General features: G+C 47.9%; 1 pseudogene; it reads left to right on the forward strand.

Annotated features, from left to right (window-relative positions):
• Window positions 1-3,139: 3,139 nt before the first annotated feature.
• Window positions 3,140-5,832, forward strand: LOC123038849 (disease resistance protein RPM1-like; annotated as a pseudogene).
• Window positions 5,833-19,869: the final 14,037 nt, after the last annotated feature.

Consider the following 19,869-nt stretch of genomic DNA (forward strand, 5'->3'; position numbering starts at 1 on the left):
TTTAGGCTACGAAATTAAGTAATCTGGGTCTAGCTAATTCTGGAAAAAAAATACATGCTCATTCAAATAGTAGCATGTAAATAAGATAAGATGAGAGAGAGAGAGAGAGAGAGAGTTGGACGCCCGACATGTCTCACCGGTGACTCCCAACCCTACCCGCCGCCTTAGCTTCCCTACACATCACAGCCTCGGTTTCCCTCCCCCTCCTCGTCTGGCGTCCTCGTCGACAGCAAGAGGAGTGGGGACCCGTCTATCTTGTTTTCTTTTCTTTAGGTTTTTGTTTCCGTGATGACATCGACAAGGTGGTTGTTGCAATGACTAGTGGAATAAGGTCTCTTTGCTCTCTCCCTACCTCAACGGCATCTCATACGGCCCCGACGAATGGGCTGTGAGAGTTTGTGTCCCAATATCTGTGGCCAATTGATGTATCTATCAAGGATGGCTATTTGTTGGTTATTTGGTGACGCGAATTCGACATCATTTGATTGTTGTTTCTGGTCCGATCCATCCAAACCCTCTAAAAGGATGGTGGTCGAGTGCAAGCCTGTATTGCATGGGATGATGCTCCAACCGATGTTGGTTTACAGATTTATAGATCTCATCTTAAGGAGCTAGTGATTATTGTGGTCTTTAAAGTCTGGTATGGCAAGCATTCTTCTGTTGTTGATTGATCAATTGAATTTTTAATCTTTGACTAGCGACGTACAACTAAAAAGGCGCGCTGGTATGATTTTTAATGTAATTTTGTTTTCATTGGTAGTTCCGCGCCCAATTATCTGTTGATAATAATCAGATATAGGATGCTATTTGGGTCTTTATTTGTAAAAAAGGATACATCCTATTATATTAGTAGAGAGTTACTTTTAAGTTTTTTGAATTTTAAATTAAGGCTCACAAAATTCGTCCGATTCGTTGGGGTCAAAAACAAAAAAACGAAATCCAAAACCTTCGCACGAGCACATAAAATTTGTTCTGATATTTAAATTTATAAATAAAATATTTAAATAACTTTGCCCCTCGACTTGTCCGCTATGGCTAAAATCTTCCGCTCAGTGTCATCTTATCAGCCCGGCAACGGCTTTGGGGGTTCCGCCCAAGTCGATGCTTATTATGCCCGCGGGCGGCAGCCAACGTTGGCACCGAGGACTGCCCGCTTGGCACCGGCGAGCGACTCGGGCGAGGGTAGATCCCGCGACGGCAACAGTGCCAGGCCGCTCCTGCTCCTCTTCTCCGTCCTGCCGTCAAGTGTGCGCTGTTGTTCGTCTTGTCGCTGGTATCGATCGGAGCGTGCGGGCGGCCGGCCACTGGGGACAAGTATACACTTTGCATGCGAAGGTTTGCTTGCTCGCATGTATTTCCAGCTTTGTTTTCTGATGCTCCCATGCGCGTTGTTGTATCACTTGCACAGCTTGTATGGGTTCTTATAACAGTTGTAAAACTGAACTTTGGATGTTCTTGGCAGTTAAAGCCTGAATCGCAGATTGCTGCTCGGCTGTATGGGGAAAATATGATTGCTTAGCGCAATTTGGCATCGTGGCAAGCAAGTAGGTGATCTGGATCTTTCTTTCTTTTTTCCTCTTTCGATTCGGCGGCACCCTCACAATGGTGGGAATAGGTGCCAAATGCCTTGTATGATCCAGATTTTTTGTTTCTTTGCGTTTTCATCACAAAAAGGGGGTTTCTCCCCGCTTTAGACTATAGAAAAAAACAACACGGTACGGCTTGCGTTTTCAGTTTTGAACCTTTAATTTTGTATGACTGGTGTTGATGGTTTCTTTAATGAAAATCGAAGAGGTGGCTCGTTGTTTTCAAAAAAAGGGATTGGCAAGACGTCAGGTGACTGCAAATGCAATTTGGGTCAGTCCAGGCATTATTAGCCATCGGATGCAAGATGGTTGGCCCGATGGGCTTCGTCAACCTCCGAAAACGGATCATTGTTCATCTTCTATCTCTGAACCACCAAGCAACCACAGGCCTAACCACCTACTGCCGCCGCCCGCAGCCGGCGGCATTCCCGCGCCAGCCTCACCGCGCTCACCGACATGCAATCGCAGGCCCCAGCCATGCACCACTTTCTCCGGCAACCTGCACCCTCACCCCCAACACCCATAAGATATATAATGCGGTAGCCTGCCACTCAAAGATAGATAGTGGGGTCGTCCGCCACCCTTAGATAGAACTAGAGGTCTTCTCGAGCGAGCCGGTGACCGCTTCCTCTTTGACGACCTTTTCATTCCTTCCAAAATTGAAAGACACAAATTTGATTTGCAGGCAACTTACAAGTAGCTATTGTGCAAAAAATAAAAGGTGCCAAATGTTTCTTGGAGTGCACAGTTGTCTTTTCTGACAAAGGGATGCGGCCCGGCCTGGTGAGTGCTTGGATTAGAAGAGGGAAATTTGGGGGGTTTACTTATTTTATTATGCCTGTCAACCATCCACTGTTTTGGTAACCAAACGAAATTTCGCAATCTCACCCGGTTACCGCGTTTATCGCCCCCCCCCCCCCTCGAGAAACACTCATACCGGGCAAAAAATCTCGAAAATTTTGAAATTTTTGAATTCAAACGCTAAAGGTATAGTTAAATACACGCCATCTCTTCTATATTAACATGAGTGGTCGTGGCCTAGTGGCAGCAACTAGGTGATATCTTTTGAAGTTAAACCCCTATCTATATCGACCTCAAAAAATTTGAATTCAAAATTTAATTTCAAATTTCGTCCGAATTTTTTCCGGTATTTCGCGGTTACCTGGTAACCGCAAATTCCGGTGCCCCTTTGAGAAAAAATGTCCACTTGGGATCCAAAACCTTGCAACCATCACACACTAGCACACTCACACCTCTATTTCGTTATCTGGCAAACCACAACGGCTCTGTGCGGTCAAGCTAGCTTTACATATCAAATATCAATGCAAACCAACATATCGAACATCCTTGTAAAGCAATGGAATGATAATAAAAAATCAGTTATGCCGCCTGACATCACGAAAGTTATCTCACTAGGATTTCTGGTAATTAACAAAATAATTGTTTTCTTTATGTAGACTCAATGTACAAGGATGGCGTTGGTATTCAACATTGAACACTGATATTTCCAATTGCATTTGCTGGTATACTGACGTAAAGCCGTACACAAAGAAATGGCAGAGGCTGCTCTTTTGCTTGTCATAAAAAAGATTGGCATAGCTATGGCAGTAGAGACACTGAAGTACGCTAGACCATTGCTTGCAAGGAAAATTGGGCCCGTGGCAGCACTCCCAGATAACATGAGACTGATAAAGAATGATCTTGAGCTTATGCAAGCATTTCTCAAGGATATTGTCAGGAAGGGTCGGATAGATCGAGTTACCGAAACATGGACAGGGCAAGTCCGAAGATTGGCATATGATATGGAAGACATTGTGGATCAATTTATTTATGTTGTTAGTAAATACCATCAGGAAGGATCATGGTGGGTTTATGTAAACAAAATCATAAAGAAACCCCGATCTCTGTTTACACTAGATGAAATTGCTATGGCACTTAAGAGAATAAATCTAGAGCTTACACAGCTTAAACAAAATAGAGACTGGACTCAACAAATCTCTGTTATGAGTGATGTTCCTACAATAAATTATGACAGCCAACATCAATTGTATCTTCCTGGACATGATTACTCAATCTCTGATGATGAACTTGTAGGACTTGGTAAAAATAGAGAAACCTGGATGAAGTCACTGAGTTTGGCAGAATGTTCTCATCTGCAGATCACTGCTGTGTGGGGTATGGGTGGCATTGGGAAAAGTACTCTAGTCAACAATGTGTTTAGAAACGAAGCATCCAATTTTGAGTGTCATGCATGGGTTTCCGTCTCTCAGTCATATAAACTAGATGATATTTGGAGAACTATGTTAAAAGAAATCTATTCTGAAGACAAGTTTGATATTGCAAAGATGAGCAGTGCAGAGCTACAAGTGCAATTGAAGAAAATCTTAGAGACAAAGCGATACTTGATCATATTGGATGATGTATGGACTGCTGAAGATCTCTTTAAAATTAAAGAGGTCCTTGTTGATAAGGGCATGGGAAGCAGAGTAATAGTCACAACAAGAACTGAGGAAGTAGCTTCAATAGCTGATGATAGCTACAAGATCAAAGTTGAGCCTCTTGAGGAGGAGGATGCATGGCACCTATTTTGCAGCAAGGCATTTCCCAGAATTAAAAATCACATCTGCCCAAAAGCATTACAAGAGTGTGGTAAATCGATAGTGGAGAAGTGTGATGGTTTACCATTAGCTCTTGTGGCCATAGGGAGTATATTGTCTCTTAAATCGCTGAATGTTACAGAGTGGCGGCTATTTCTGGATCAACTTATCTGGGAGCTACACAACAATGAGAACCTAAATCGCGTGAAGAAAATTCTGAATCTAAGCTACAAATACTTGCCCGACTATTTGAAAAGTTGTTTCTTGTATTGTGCCATGTTTCCAGAAGACCACATGATCCATAGAAAAAAATTGATTAGACTGTGGGTCGCTGAAGGATTTATTGAACAAATTGGAGATTGTAGTTTAGAAGATGTTGCTGAAGGTTACCTTACAGAACTTGTTCGATGAAGCATGCTACATGTGGTTGAGAGGAACAGTTTTAATAGGATTCGATGTCTTCGAATGCATGATCTTGTGCGTGAGTTAGCCATATGCCAATCTAAAAGAGAGAGTTTCAGTACGACTTACGATGATAGTCTTGGAGGGACGCATGTGGAGTCAGATTCTCGTCGGTTATCGGTGCTTCAATGCAGATATGACATTCGACCGAGCACAGGTCAATTCAGGCTTCGTACCTTCATAGCATTCCGCACTAGCATGTCATCATTTTCATGGTTTCCCTCAGAATCAAAGTACCTTGCTGTGTTGGAGCTATCAGGCTTACCTATTAAGACTATTCCAAATTCGATTGGAGAGCTATTCAACCTAAGATATTTGGGCCTCGACAACACCAATGTGAAGGTACTCCCAAACTCTATCGCGAACGTTCAGAACTTAGAAACGTTGAGTCTTCAAGGTGCAGACTGTCTGAATCTCCCACAAGGGTCTGAAAAGCTGAAGAGATTGAGGCACCTTATATACAAATGGCTGGATAAAACATTTTCAATCTTGGTAAGATTTGAATCCATGGAGCCATTTGAGGGATTGTGGAACTTGAAGAACTTGCAAACTCTGCATTCAGTTCGAGCTAGTAAAGTTTTCATTGCAAAACTAGCAAGTTTATCTCAGCTGAGGTCCCTTAGTATTACTGGGGTAAGGAGCATCCACTGTGCACAATTGTGTGACTCTTTATCAAAGATGCATCAGCTCTCAAAATTACAAATAAAATCCAGTAACGTAGATGAAGTGCTCCAACTTGAAACTTTAATATTGTCAAACCGTCTTGAAAAACTCACTTTCTCAGGGCGATTTTCCGAAGGAACTTCGAAATCTCCATTTTTCTCAACCAACAGAGATAGACTTCACAGGATCTTTCTACTTTGGTCCCAGCTTGTGGAGAACCCATTACAGTGCCTCTCTGAATTTTCAAATTTGACTGAAATAGGTCTTAAAAGGGCATTTACTGGACAAGAGCTAAACTTCCATTCAGATTGGTTCCCAAATGTGAGGATTATTTCTTTGCTTGATTTGCCACATGTGAACCAAATCTGCATACACGAGGGAACTTTGGTCTGCCTTGAAGAATTTGTGATCAGTGGCCTTGCCGAACTGCGGGACATTCCTGGGCTTGGACACCTGATGACCTGAAATCCCTCAAAGAAATAAGGTTTAGTAACATGCATCCTGATTTCATAAGGAATCTTTAAGCGGCAAGACTAGAGCATATTCCGATATCCTACTACAGGACAGTGCGGTAATTGAACCATCCTAGCCAATACATTATGTTTGCACTTTTCATGCCATTCAGTGTGTGTGTGCTTGATCAAATTCACCAAATTCTAGCTTTTTAAGTTGATAAATTTCGTTCTATTGCAGACCCGGAGTGGCATAAGTCTTATTGGGTTTGCAGTCATTATCGTCGGTGAGGCAGTTTTATATTGTTGCCATCCATCTTGATTTTACAGTATTTATGTTTAGTGGTGCTAAGCTACTGCTCCGAGATAACTATTATGTATTTTTACATAGTGATTCATGTAATAATGTTGAAAACATCAGCTACTTGCTCTACACATGTTCAATAGAAAACAATCCTTATTTGCCACTGAATGGAATGCCATGCCCCAGTGCAAAAGCATCAGAACATTTTGCTCATTGTCCGCGGCTGCTGAGGTTCAGAACTTCACAGTTCAGTGTCTTTTAGCTCTTGTCGGGGGAAGGGAAATAAATGCTTGATGACATGTAAACTTATGCAGTCCATTACATTCATGTTGTCTATTTATCCGCTGCACTACCGTTGCATATTGGTGCACTGTGTATTGAATGCCTTGCATGCATGCTTGATCCAAGAACAGTTACCTTGTTCGACCAGGTGGTGAGAGACATTGCAAGAGGGGTAATATTCAGTACCACTTGTCCAGGTTTATTTGACATGTGTGAATTGGGCAATGGTCTAGTGATCGGGTCGCAGTGTCGCATCCTTACTAACAGAGTAGTTCGAATCTGTGCAATGGTCTAGGCCTTACGATTGTGCTCTTGAAAAGCTAAGGTGTGTGTGCTAAGCTCTTGTCCTTGTTCTGAATCTGTAGAAAAACTTCTAATTTGAATCATAGAACGAGTATCCGTTCTGATTCAGACTTTCTGGATGCAACTTTCAAGGAAACGATTGGCTTTTGAAAGCAAGAATGGTGTTGCATTTGGCTCACTGAAATCTGAAGATGTCAATTGGAAGGATCTGACTTCAAGCGAGCATCACTCGCACATATTGCCGGCATCTAGCGCAACTGGTTACATGCAAAACAGAAAACTAAAAATGCTGATACATGAATCAAAATTAGTGCTAACAATATTTTCTGCTGGTATGCGATAGCATGTGCCAATCTGTATTCTGTATACAGTTTGTCGTTCTGAAACCGTAGCAGCAGCCGTTCTACCACCACGGTTAAATGCGTTCGGCGGAGCGACGGCCGACGGTGGAGCTGCCCGGCGCGGCGGATTGGGCGGCGGGATGTGCGTGCGCGTGGGGATGGATGGATATGGGAAACACGCAAACTGAGCAGGCAGCTGGCCCAGCCCACCCCGGCCAATGGACCGGATCGTTCCACTGGGAGGGAATTTGCAGCCCCTGCCGATGATGGGCTTCTGTATATATGTTTGGGCCCGCTACTTTTTTTTTGGTAACTTGTTATAGTCGGATCAGGAATCCTGAGGCGCACACCAGGTCGAACACAAGTCCATGCTATATATACGTCGTGAGTCGTTAGTTCTTTCAGAAACACGTTTGTTCCTGCTACTACTCCTCGATCGGAGAAGAAGAAGATGTTTACTTCAACATCATCGGCTCGAGCGCTGGGGAAATCTCTGGTGGTGCCGGCAGACATGTCGTCGGCCATGGTGACCACGGCCGCGGCAGCAGGCAAGGCCAAGATGACGGCCCTGGCGATCACGGCGGGAGAGAGCATGGCGGAGATGAAGAAGAATCTGGCAGCAGCGAACATCGCCGCCGCCGACAACAACAACAACACCTGCAAGGACATCGTTGTTGCCGCAGCACCAGCGCTGCCACCGGCACCCACACGGCCCAACATCTTCGCCGTGATCACCAGGCTGGCCGACCGCCCCTTCCTCAGCGCGGGCGCGTCGGGGAAGCTGACGACGCTCGGGAAGAAGCTGGCAAAGAAGCTGACGATGGAGGCGGCCCGCACCATGATCAAGATGGACGTGAAGCAGCTGGTGGACGACCTCGACGCGGCGTTCCAGGCTGCCGAGCTCGCGCTGGACGACATCGAGCACCAGCATCTCTGCCTGCAGGCGCTCATCATGTCGCACCAGGACGACAAGAAGAACCTGGCGAGCAAGCTGCGGTTCGGCCTCAGGCGCTCCCGCATGAAGGCCCGCATCGAGAAGCGGCAGATCGAGGTCGAGGCCATCGTCAACAAAGCCTACCGCCGGGTCGTCGGGTCCAAGAAGAAGTCGAAGTCGCCAAAATATTAATTTTTTCTCAGTTATTGAACCTCATGAGCATACGTACGCTTGTACAAGTCTCTCCCTATGACGAAAAAATATATTTCATCTGTACTATGCTAGTGGTTATTTCCGAATTAAATCTTGTTTTTTCGACTTGTTTTTGTCTATATTTGTGTTTGTTTGACTTGTTTTTCTTACTAGTGTACCTATTATGTGGGTAGTAACAGTTTATTTAAAACACATCACATACGTAGACGCTTACAACACATATATTCACCCCTATGGGATACGCGCACGTAACCTCGTCCTCGTAGGCGATGGACACACCATTCCACACCATTCCACGACAATAAACCTGAACATCCAAACTAGTCTTAGTTGGCATAGAAGCAATCTTTTATGGGGAGACACTCTCTCACAATTATACTGGATGATTGTAGGGGAGCGAACGGACCTCTTAAAATAAACTACATGTGACGAGTAGAGGCCGAAGGATCTACACCTTTTTATCATGACGTCTATCGACTGGAGCATAAGATCAGAGAGGTTTCTCCCATCATGGATGGGTATTATGCAGAGGCCGGTCATTCGCTCAGTGCGGGTTTATCACCTCGATGGCTCAATATATCAAATGAAAATATCCTTTATCGAAAAAAAACCGTGCAACTCATCTTCGTACAGACATGCAATTCTGAACCGAACCCGAGCCCCTCCCCGGCACACCCCCCTCGAGTGCATGATATTCTTCTGATTGGCCATTTTGGTCGAGTGCTTCAACTTCACGAAGCAAGGATGGCCTCACAGGCCGTCATTCGCTCAACCATCAGGGGGTGACGCTCGCCATTGGCCTGCTCACGACATGCCACTTCGCCTCCGAGCTCGCCATGCACGTTTCCTGCTGCCCCGTTACGATGGCTCCAGATGTGTTCGCTGCCTCGTTGCTGAACTGATCGCCTGTCCTTGCCGAGCATTGAATTTGCTAGTGCAGATTGTGGTTATTTTGAATAGAAGAAGTGTGCCCAAGCTGGATGCACCTCCACGTTAGCTATTGCAGTTTTGTTTGGCATTGCCATGGATTGTCGCAATCTCGTTTGCTCAACCAATTTCTGTCTATTTACATATTTGGTAGTAAGGTAATAGACTCCTGATCCATGCCCAAGCATGGAACGTTGCCGTTGAGAACGGAAAGGGAAAAAGGAAACTCACAGCAAAAAAACTGGGAATTTAGAAAGAAAAGAAAAATGCACAGCAAAAAAAAAAAGGGGGGGGGGGGGGGGGGGGGGAGGTCTAAAATTTAATGCGCTAGAAGGAGGGCTCGAACCTCCGAGCTTGTGGTTAACAAGCCACACGCTCTAGCCAACTGAGCTATTCCAGCTTTGATGTTAAATTTATTTACAGGTTCAGGAATTATTTGAAAATATTGTCTTTGACATTCTTTTAGGCAAAAACTTAGCATATATTATTATCTGTTATGTCAATACCGGGAATGTATAAAATATATACATACACGTAGTCCACCTAGCGATGACTACATATTGTCTGCTGAAATTTTATTTTGGTTAAGTCAAATTTCTAGATCACCATATTAAGATTCAACGGTTGTTGCAACATTTTTCCTCCTCTAATCATTTTTCCTCCTCTAATCATTTCTAGATCACCATATTAAGATTCAACGGTTGTTGCAACATTTTGCCAAATTGTGAAAAATAATTTTTTTGTGTACTACGATAGTGGTTATTACGCAATTAAAGTGTATCCTACGTACACCGACCTGGACGCACCTCAACGTTATGTATTGTGGTTTTATTTTGCGTTGCGATGGATTATCACAATCTCATTCGCTCAACCAGTATTGCTACATTAGTGTTTTTTATGTGGTCTATATTTGTGTTCGTTTGACTCATGTGGCTATTCTTTTCCGCACAAATAATATCTTGTTGTTGTTGCCATTAATAGTTATTTTTTTCAAGAAAGTGTAGATTTTATTAACTCAAAAAAGTGTGAAGAGGATATAAGCATACACTACCTCTGCATAGATAGGATGCGCATAGCCAATATCAAAGCACACACACAAAAGTCGAACCGACAAAAAGCAAATTCATACAGGATCCAAGCTATGCTAGGTGGAGTAAAGAAAAAGAAAAAAAACTTCGAAGCAATCAAAACAATGCCCATGTCCATATCAATCATCTCTTGACATCACAAGTACAATGGGCATCGCCAAATCCAACCACCAAAGGCCAGTTCTTGGGTTTTCACCTTGAGGTTCAAGTCTAAGCAAATTTGAGTAATGCCTTCAACAAGGTAACGACACAAAAACATCGTCATTTACAGACATAACCAATTAGAGCATCTCCCGCCGTTCGGCCCCCCCGGGTGCCGAAAAAGAGCGGCCTGGCGGCGAACCAGCGCTAAATTGGCCCCTGGGGGCGACCTAGCTCCCAGCAACGTCCCCAGGCGCCTTCCCCCAAGCCGCGGCAATTTCAAACTTGGCCATTTCTGCTCACAAAAAAACGCCACAATTCTGGCGATTAGTGACCCAGTTCGGCGATCATCATCTTGCCACAGTTCGGTGATCGAATGAAAAGTTCGGCGTAAAAAAAGAAAGGAAGGACGTGCGTGCAACGCATCACACGGCGGGGTCGGCCTTGGGCATCGGCGGAGTCGGCGTGCGCGGGCTTGGTGGTGTCAGAGCTGCTTCTGTGCTGGGCGGCGTCGGCGCGGCTTCTGTGCTGCTGGGCGTCGTGGAGGCATCATTGCTCAGACTTGGCGGCATCGTCGGCGTGAACATGGGAGTTGGCGGCGCCGTCGACGGCAGCTGGTTCAGGATGAGGCCGCGCTCCGCCAAATACCACGCCTTGACCTGCTCGTCGTTGCTCAGGAGCATGTCCGCCCCGCCCAGCAGGAAAGCCAGGTCGATGTTCCTCTTCTTCGCGGCGATGTTGGTCTGGATTAGGTCGAGCTTGACGGCGCTGCTCGTCATCAACACCGACCACCGTGCCTCGGTCTTCTCTTACACAGGGCGGCCCGGACGTTTGCATCGGCGAGGCAATGCTTGATGGATTCCTGCACGCGCGCACTGCTAGGGAAAACCTTATACACAGAATCTTACCAGTAGCGCGTGTTAAAATGAGGCGCTACTGCTAATTAGCAGTAGCGCTTCTTCCCAAACTGCGCTGGTGTTACCCCCTTAGCAGCAGCGCGGCAGGAACTGAATGCGCTACTACTATAATTGCCACACCGTTCCCGACGTGCTAGGTATAGTAGTAGCGCCCTTCTAAAAAAAGCGCTACTACTACCGATTTTAGCAGCAGCGCGTTTTCCCCTCCCACGCTACTGTTAAATCTATTCTCACCTAACCCCCCGCGCGGTCTGATTCCCTCCTGAGATCTTCCTCCCCCAATTCACCACTCTCTTCTCTCCCTCGCCGCCGTCTCGCCGCCGTCTCCCCCGACCCCGCCTCGCGACCGTCTCCCCCGACCCCGCCTCTCCGCCGTCTCCCCCGGCCCCGCCTCGCCGCCATCTCCCTTGACCCGCCTCGCCACCGTCTCCCCTGACCCCGCTTTGCCGCCGTCTCCCCCGACCCCGCCTCGCCGCCATCTCCCTCGACCCTGCCTCGCCGCCGTCTCCCCCGACCCCATCTCTCTCCCCGCCCTCTGTAAGCACTCTCCCCTTCCGATCCTTCTTGTTAATTTGCTTAGTATGAACCCTAGCTATTTAGTGCTAGTTAGTATGAACCATAGGCTATTTTTAGTGTTAGTTAGTTAGTTAGTATGAACCCTTAGCAGTAGTTCCTAGGTACTAATTAGTTAGTAAGAACTAGGTACTAATTAGCTAGGTACTAGTTTATTTTTATTTATAATAAGTTTATTTTCAGTAAGAACTAATTGAATTAATAGAACATGTTAGTAAGAACTTGTTGCTATTTTTTTAGTTAAAGCAATTTTTCCCGTATCGACGTGGACGATGCCTATCCCGCATCCTCATCGTCGAGTCGGTGGAGGACGACACCTGCTTGACCAGATGGGCCATGTCCGGGACTGGGCTCCGCCGGGGTGGTACTGGGAGGCGCTACCTATCGGGGGGCGCAGGTTGGTGAGGAGCCAGCCTGTCGTTGACCCGAACCTTCTTTGGTGGCGGTCGCGTGGGCCAGTGATGATCCAGAGGCTCGAGGACTCCGCGGAGGTGGTGCGTCACCGTGTCAGTGAGGAGGACAAGCACGTCCGTCACTACTTGTTTGCGTTGGAGCACAAGCCGTTCTCCAATACCTGGCAGGTTCTCCGGGGATCTCACTGGAGCTATGATCCCGTGATGGTTCCTTCTCTGTGGGTGTCCACCGCCCGCGCCGATACCCGTCGTGTGCTAGGGTTTTAGTTGTATTAGTGATGTTATATGTATGGCACTATTCGTGATGTATTAGTGATAATATTCGACGATGTACGGACGTATGAGATGATTTACTTTTGCTTATTGAATGCATGCTAATTTGAGTCCCATAAGATATTTTGAAATATATATCTTGTGTTGCTCAATATCCAAGTGGCCGGTCATGTTTGCAGGTTACACCTCCGAGTGGCCTATGTTTTGCCAAAGTGTTGATTCATTTCCGTTCCGGCAAATTTCAGGCGCTCGATATGTCCTATTTTAGCAAAGGTCATGCCGGATTTTTCCGTGAATTTTGGCATGACTTGTGCCAGAATATGTAGGAAATATCGAGTGCCCTGGATTTGTATGTTGAGTATCTTGGTAGTTGTCTTCGATCAATTTTCAATTAATGTTTTAACAATGAACATAGGAAATGTCTAACGACGAAAAGGATTTCGGTATTTGCAAATACTGCGAAGACGAGCGCGGCCTGTGCGACGGAATCTTCCTAGATGATGATAGGTGCTTCAGCATCAAGCTGGACGAGAACTTCGAAGTGGATACAGTAAGTCACAACGACAAGTCTTTTTTCGTAATTAAGCATGACATCTGCTTCATTTGCTTCAACTTATATTTTTTTTACTATTCTACTAGCGTATCCCCTGCCATGCAAGAGTTTTTGTATTGAATAATATAGGTTTCAGTCATAGTATGGAGGAAAAGAAAGTTTACTTGAAGACCGAGCATGGTTATATTTTCCATGCAAAATTGTGCAATTCAGACGACTACACCTATTTTGGATGCAAAACATGGCGAGCACTATGCAAGACTTATGCATTTGAGCCTGATATGGTTATCACCTTTGATATTTGTCCGGAAGATGATATTGAAGGTAATACCGACATCTGGGTCGATGTGCATACGCCTCCAGTTATACCATTATGTAAGTTTCTCAATCATATTTATGTCTTTGATATTGTTTATTCAAAAATAGTTGACAACTAATTTGTATTGTCAGCTTATTTCGGTGCAAGCAAACATGTCCAGCGCTTGGTAGACAGGACCGTATACTGTTCTGGGGATGAACTCAACTATGAGGAGCTCAGTCATTATGTTTCATGGCTTGAGGATCTTGATACTGTCAAGACAATTTTTCTTCCTGCATTTAGAAATGTTAGTACTGAAAATGTGCGACCAATAGTGTTCGTAATGAACTACGGTCACATCTATTTAGGAAGGATGGTAAGATTTTTACTATTTGTCATCAGTGCATCTTTTCCATACATTATTTTTGAAACTGAACTTCATTGCTAAGTATGTCACCATACGATGTTCTTCAACAGGGACTCCTGATGAATGTTGTGCCTTATGGGATCGAGACTAAAGGTACCATGAGTATTATCAGCTTACAGCCAAGATATCCTACAGATTACTTTAGTGCATTCAAGATTAGCGACGGATGCTTAATAGTGCAAGACTGGACCAAATATGTGATGGGGGAGCGCAGAGAAGTACTAGGGGGCAGCAAATAGATGTGCTACCCATGATTAGGAGACAGGTTTATCTGCATGCTCCAGCTTGATCAAGGAGGAGAGCTATACATGTTTTATATTATTTTACCCAAGAGAGAGCAGCAGGAGTGATTAGCTAGCTAGAAATGAGTTTGAGGATCATGATGTGCTACACTATATTACTACGATGATAAAATAGCTAGTGTTGGTGGTAATGACTATGATGATTATTATTAGCTAGTGTTAGTGGTGATTAAATAAATACTGTTGGTGGTAATGATTATGATGATGATTAAATAGCTTGTGCTGGCGGATTAGATTCAAGTAGAGGCAACATGTGGTGCACATCGAAAGTACTACTAGTCCAAACTAGATCAAGTTTGGATTAGTAGTATACTTTTGACATGCACCACATATTGCCTCCACTTGAACCTATCTACCTTCATTTGACACACTGTTATGGACATAATGATGTAAACCTCATAATTGGTATTGTACCAATATTTGTACGATGGCGCATAAATACACTAAAAATAAAAAAATAAAAAAAAGTACTAGTAGCGATGGACAGAAAACACGCTGTAAGTAGTTACCTTAGTAGTAGCGTGGTACTGAACAAATGATGCAGCTATTTGTCCTAGCAGTAGCGCGGGCGGGCACGTGCTACTGCTAAGCAATAGCTGTAGCGCCTTATTAGTAGCACGCCTACCCGCGCTACTAGTGAGCACAAAACCAGCCTACTGCTAGGGTTTTCCCTAGTAGTGGCGGTAGCCGAGTCGGCGTGTTTCCCCTTCTTGGCCCCTTTGTTGCCTTTGGGGCGCCCGGCGTCGGCGCGTCCGGCTTGTAGGTCTCCATGGCCTTGTCAAGGGTGCACCGGACATCCGCCCACTTCTCGCACTTCTCGATCCGCTTGAAGACGTGGAGGTACTTGAATTCTTTGTCGCTGATGTCCTGGCGATACATGGCGAACATGCGCAGCAGCTGCGCCGAGGAACAAACAGTTGGTGGGCGCGCACGGCGAAAATAAGTGGGAGACCGACGTGCCATACCTGATCCTCAATGCTGGTGCCGGGTGAGCCGCGATCTCCTCGACGATCCCATGCCATTTGTTGCACGCCTACTGGATGAGCCCCCAATGGTTCGCCATTTCCTTCGACCAGCGCTGCATGTAGACGCCTTTGATATAGGGGTCGACGAGCTTGCGCTCGTCGAACTCGGCCTTGATGCGCTCCCAATACGTCTTGATGCTCTGGTTCGTGCCGGTGATCAGGTCGAGGCAGACGACTTTCCACGCTTCGGCGAGACATTCCTGCTCCTTGGACGCCCTTGATGCGTGTCCCCGCTGGCGTAGCCCGGCGACGGTGTGCATCCCCAGGGTTGCGGCGATGATGAGAAGCCGGCCGGAGAACCGACACTTTGCTAGCTCCAGGGCGCGTACTGGGCGTGGCCGCCGGGTGGATTCATCATCCCCACGCGAGCCGCCTAGGCTTGTTCGGCCGAGCGCTCCGCTTGATCCGCCGCAGCCGCAGCCGCGAGCGCCGTGCTGTCCGAGGACTTCTTGGCGTTGGCCCTGTTTCGCCGATCGGTGGTGATAGCCTCCCGACGCTGAACTTCCGCCCTCCAGTTGGCGTTGGACATGTCCGGTGGCTTGGACGGCGGCGCCCTCGGCTTCCTCTGCTTCGGCTGGGCGACGCGATGGTCGCAGCCGTTGCGGTGCGGGGGAGCACATACTTCTTCGGCGGCATGGCGGCCGGCTCGGAGAGTAGGAGGAGGGTGATTGGCGGGAAGAATGGAGATAATGAGAGGGAAGCCGGGGGGAAAGCGGGAAGAAACGGCGGGAAAAGGCTCTCAACTCGCCGACGGAGTGGCCCCACGCCTCTTTTCGCTGTGCCGGCGCCCCCAGGTGCCCCCAGCGCGCCGGGTCCGGCTCGGGTGCGCCGGCTGTTATTTCGGCCCAACCCGGCGAAAAACGGACTCATGGGGGCGTGAATGGGCTGATTTTCGCCCACTAGCGCTAAAAAATGCCTGGGGAGGCCTGTTGGGGGCGCGGCTGCAGATGATCTTAGGGTCAAACCTTGGGCTTTCACACTAGAGCTCAAGACTTGTACTTGAGAAACACCATCAAATCGAGTCATCATGTATTGTTGTCACAACTTTCCGCGATTCCAGCATGTACATGTGTAACACAATGTTGACCAAAGACACGTTGCAGGTGAAGATCATGATCGCATATGCAGACATTCGAGTCACAACAAGATACGATCCTTACCGAAGGTTCCGAAAAACGAAGCTCGCCGTCGCACATGCTACAGAGATCAGTGAGAGATCAGGTCACCATCACTGTCAAAATACCAATTCGGGACACTCCATCAGTCCTGCACCGGCCCCATGCCCCGATGTCCTCATCTGTGGTGGCAGGATCCATCCGCAAGACATACTCGTTGTTGTCACCGGATATGTAGATCTAAGACCCCCTGTCCAGCTGTAGCAATCGCCTACCAGCGCAAGACCACGTTGTCACATGTGTGCCCGAGGAAAGAACCATCATATTATGACGCATCAGGTTGATGTTGCCTCCCGTGAAGCTACCGACAGTATCGTGGTCACGGACGTCTCACTAGCAAAGATCGTGCAGCACAATCATGCCCTCTGCCTCGAGCGCCATCCATACATTTATTCTCAACACCAAAGGCAAGTGTCCCAACTTAAACTGACCACCAGTCTGTAAAAACGACGAATGGAAGGGGGGATGAAGAGGTAGGAGAGGATAAGGTTGTGGATGCCTTTGATTGTTGGTACTGATACTGAGTGTCGTGGTCCTAAGACTGACAGTAGAGAGGGGGTAGGTATGGAGAGGCAAGATCTCAGCTATGGTGAAGGTGTACACATGAGATTTACGAGTTCAGGCCCTTCACAGTGGAAGTAACAACCCTACATCTCGGTGCCTGGAGGCGGTAGATTGGATTATGTGTGTGATATTACAGGGGGTGCGAACCCTTGTCCCAGAGGAGGGGGTGGCTTATATAGAGTGCGCCAGGACCCCCGTCCACTTCCATTACAATGGGCTTAATGTACATAAAGTAAGGGGTGTTACTGGTAACGCCAGCCTTAAGTGCTGTTAATGCTTATAAAGACTACCGAGTGAACGTTCGGCCGTTGCGGTCCCTTCTAACTCCTGGTCTTCGATAGGTCGAGTGACTCTCTGTATGGTCGAGTGACGGTAGGGAGGAGGACCTCCGAGTGACGTGGCCGTCGAGTGGATTGCACTCGACGTATTCAACCAGCGCTCTCCTGTTGTCTCTTGGTCCTTTTATCTTCCAGGGTAGTGACCTTGGGTTGGACGTATTGGTCAGGCCTATGACCTACCCCAAGTCTGTATCCTCATTAGTAGCCCCCGAATGGATTAAGGTGCGAATGGAAAGTAGGTCGAAGTTGAACCTGCTCCGAGCTTTGTGTCCTCGCGAGTGTTTTCTGCAAGACTGAACGCTTGCGTCGGTACTTCAGTGTCGACTCAGTCGCCTTGATCCATTCAGTGAGCTGTCGACTGAACTGGTGACCTCATATGCCGAGTGCTGTGTTAGTGTGCGAGATATGGGGCACGCTTGTCTGCAGTGTATCCCAGATTTCGCGGGATACGAAATTTCAGGGAAGCGCGCAGGCTGGAGAGCGCCGAAACGGGCGGTCCTGATAAGCAGTGATGCCTCAATTACCGTGCCGCCTTTTCACCACATACGCTGCGTGCAACTATTGCGGGATTTGATGGGATCGCCTGGTCCCACGCGTCAGTCACTCGGAAGTGACCCTTTATAAGGTGACGGGGCCGAGGCGCTTGCACTATGCACGCCTGTTCCCCCTTCTTTCTCCTCCCTTCTCCGCCGCACCCAGCACCTCCGCTCTCGACGCCGCTGCTCCCCTGCCATGGAGAAGGACAAGAGGGCAGCACTAGAGCGCGCAAAGAAGGTGACGGGGACGACGAAAGGCAAGAAGCAGAACCGCGGGTCGTCGTCGCGTGCGGGGCTGCCGCTGGGCTGGATCCAGGGCGATTGGATCCGGTCTTTGGTCCGGCAGGAGGATCTGGCTGAACTGGAGGAGTCCGGACTGATCGCCAAGGGAGCGACGAGGCTGCCGAAGGGGGAGACGGAACCACAACCTCGACCGGGTGAGTGTGTTCTGCTCGCCACTCACGTCGACCGGGGTTTCTCGCTCCCTCCGCATCCTTTCTTCTAGGGATTTTTGAACTTCTTTGGCGCTCAGCTCCACCATTTTTCTCCCAACACCATCACGTATTTAGCTGCGTTTGTATCGATGTGCGAGAACTTCTTAGGGTTTCGACAGCACTGGGGTCTTTTCAAACATATCTTCACCATTTGTTGCCAGTCTGTAAAAAAGGCAAAGTCGTGTGACTCGAAAACCCACGTCATCTAGATGTGTGGGGGTTTAGGTATCCAAAAGAGGCATAGGAGTGCCTTTCCCGCCATGACCCTCCCTGAATCTGTTAGAGGCTGGCAGTCGATCTGGTTCTACTGCCAGGATGTCGCAGCTCCAGGTCAGTCGACTGGTCTTCCCCACTTCTCATTCGACCGTGTTCAGACTCCCGCCCCACTGAAAGTAACCGCTGCTGAGACCGTGGAGACGAAGATGTTGGTGGAGACAGTGGTCCAACTTATCAATGATGGCATTACTGGCTTGGACTTGCTGGAAGTGTTCCTCAGTCAACGCATCCAGCCTCTCTAGGCCTGCGATCACCCGATGTGGCTATATACTGGACCGGACGACACTACTCGGGTCCATCCAGAAGAAGTGCCGTCTGAAACCGTGGCTTTGTGGCTGAGGAGCATCACAGGCAACCAGGACAACCCCAGAGGATCCAGGTGAGTCGTCCCCTTCAGCGACGGTAACCCGCCCAACAAGGTATACTCTTTGTTCCGACTGCTTCCCGCTCACGCTCCGAGTGTACTTGATGTTGACTGACTCTTACTCGACCGATTTGCTCTGCAGGTATTCACTGAGATGCATTCGATGCCCAACGCGAACAAGCTTTGGAGTAGGACCAGGAGGGAGAGGACAGTGCGGAGGAGAGTGGCGAGTGGGAGTCTCCGAGAGAAGAGGAGGAGGAGGAGAGCGAGGAGTCGGGCGAGGAGGAAGAAGTCGACTCGCCGCCACGCTCCGAACGTCGATCCAAACAGCAGCATGATCCGTCTGGCGGGCGCGGGAAGAGCGTGGCAGTGCCAATACTCAGAAGCGCACTCGGACGTCGACCCCAGAGCCGACGGAGAAGGTGGCCAAGCAGCCCAAAGTTGCTCCTCCTAAGGCTCAGAAGACTTTGCCACGGATCAAGATGGACGTCCCTGTTGCTTCGGGGTGAGTATTTCTCTTGCGTTTTCGTCGGTCGACTGAAGATTTTCTTGTTTTGACCAACCGATTCATGTGTCTTCCCAGTCCCACCTCTGCTGCCACTGATATGGACATTGACAAGGCGCCATGAGACGAAGAGGCCACCTCACGAGTCGGTAAGTCCGATCGACCAAGCTTCGTTGAGTTGAGTAGATCGCCAATCGGCAGAGTTTCTGACATTTCTCTCTTTCTTTAGTTCTGCAAGAAGTTGTTGTGCTTCCCGATGAAGAAGAAGAGGTGCCTCTACAGGAGAGGAGGAACAGGAGCGGGAGCTCTGGCAGGAGGAGGCTTGAAGTTCAGGTCCCTCAGTCGATGCCGGCGCTCGAGGCGGTGGTCGAAAGTTCCGGAGAGCCTGTTCGGACCAGCGTCACATTCGCCAGCCCGCTGACGACTGATCGTCCGGCTGGCTCGACTGCACCGACTCCTGCTGCTTCAGTGCAACCCCACGCATCTGACCCAGTGACTACTCCGGCTGCTTTGCAACCATCACTTTTTGCTGCATATCAGACT

This window comes from Triticum aestivum, chromosome 2B, assembly GCF_018294505.1.
Source record: "Triticum aestivum cultivar Chinese Spring chromosome 2B, IWGSC CS RefSeq v2.1, whole genome shotgun sequence".
NCBI classification, from domain to species: domain Eukaryota; kingdom Viridiplantae; phylum Streptophyta; class Magnoliopsida; order Poales; family Poaceae; genus Triticum; species Triticum aestivum.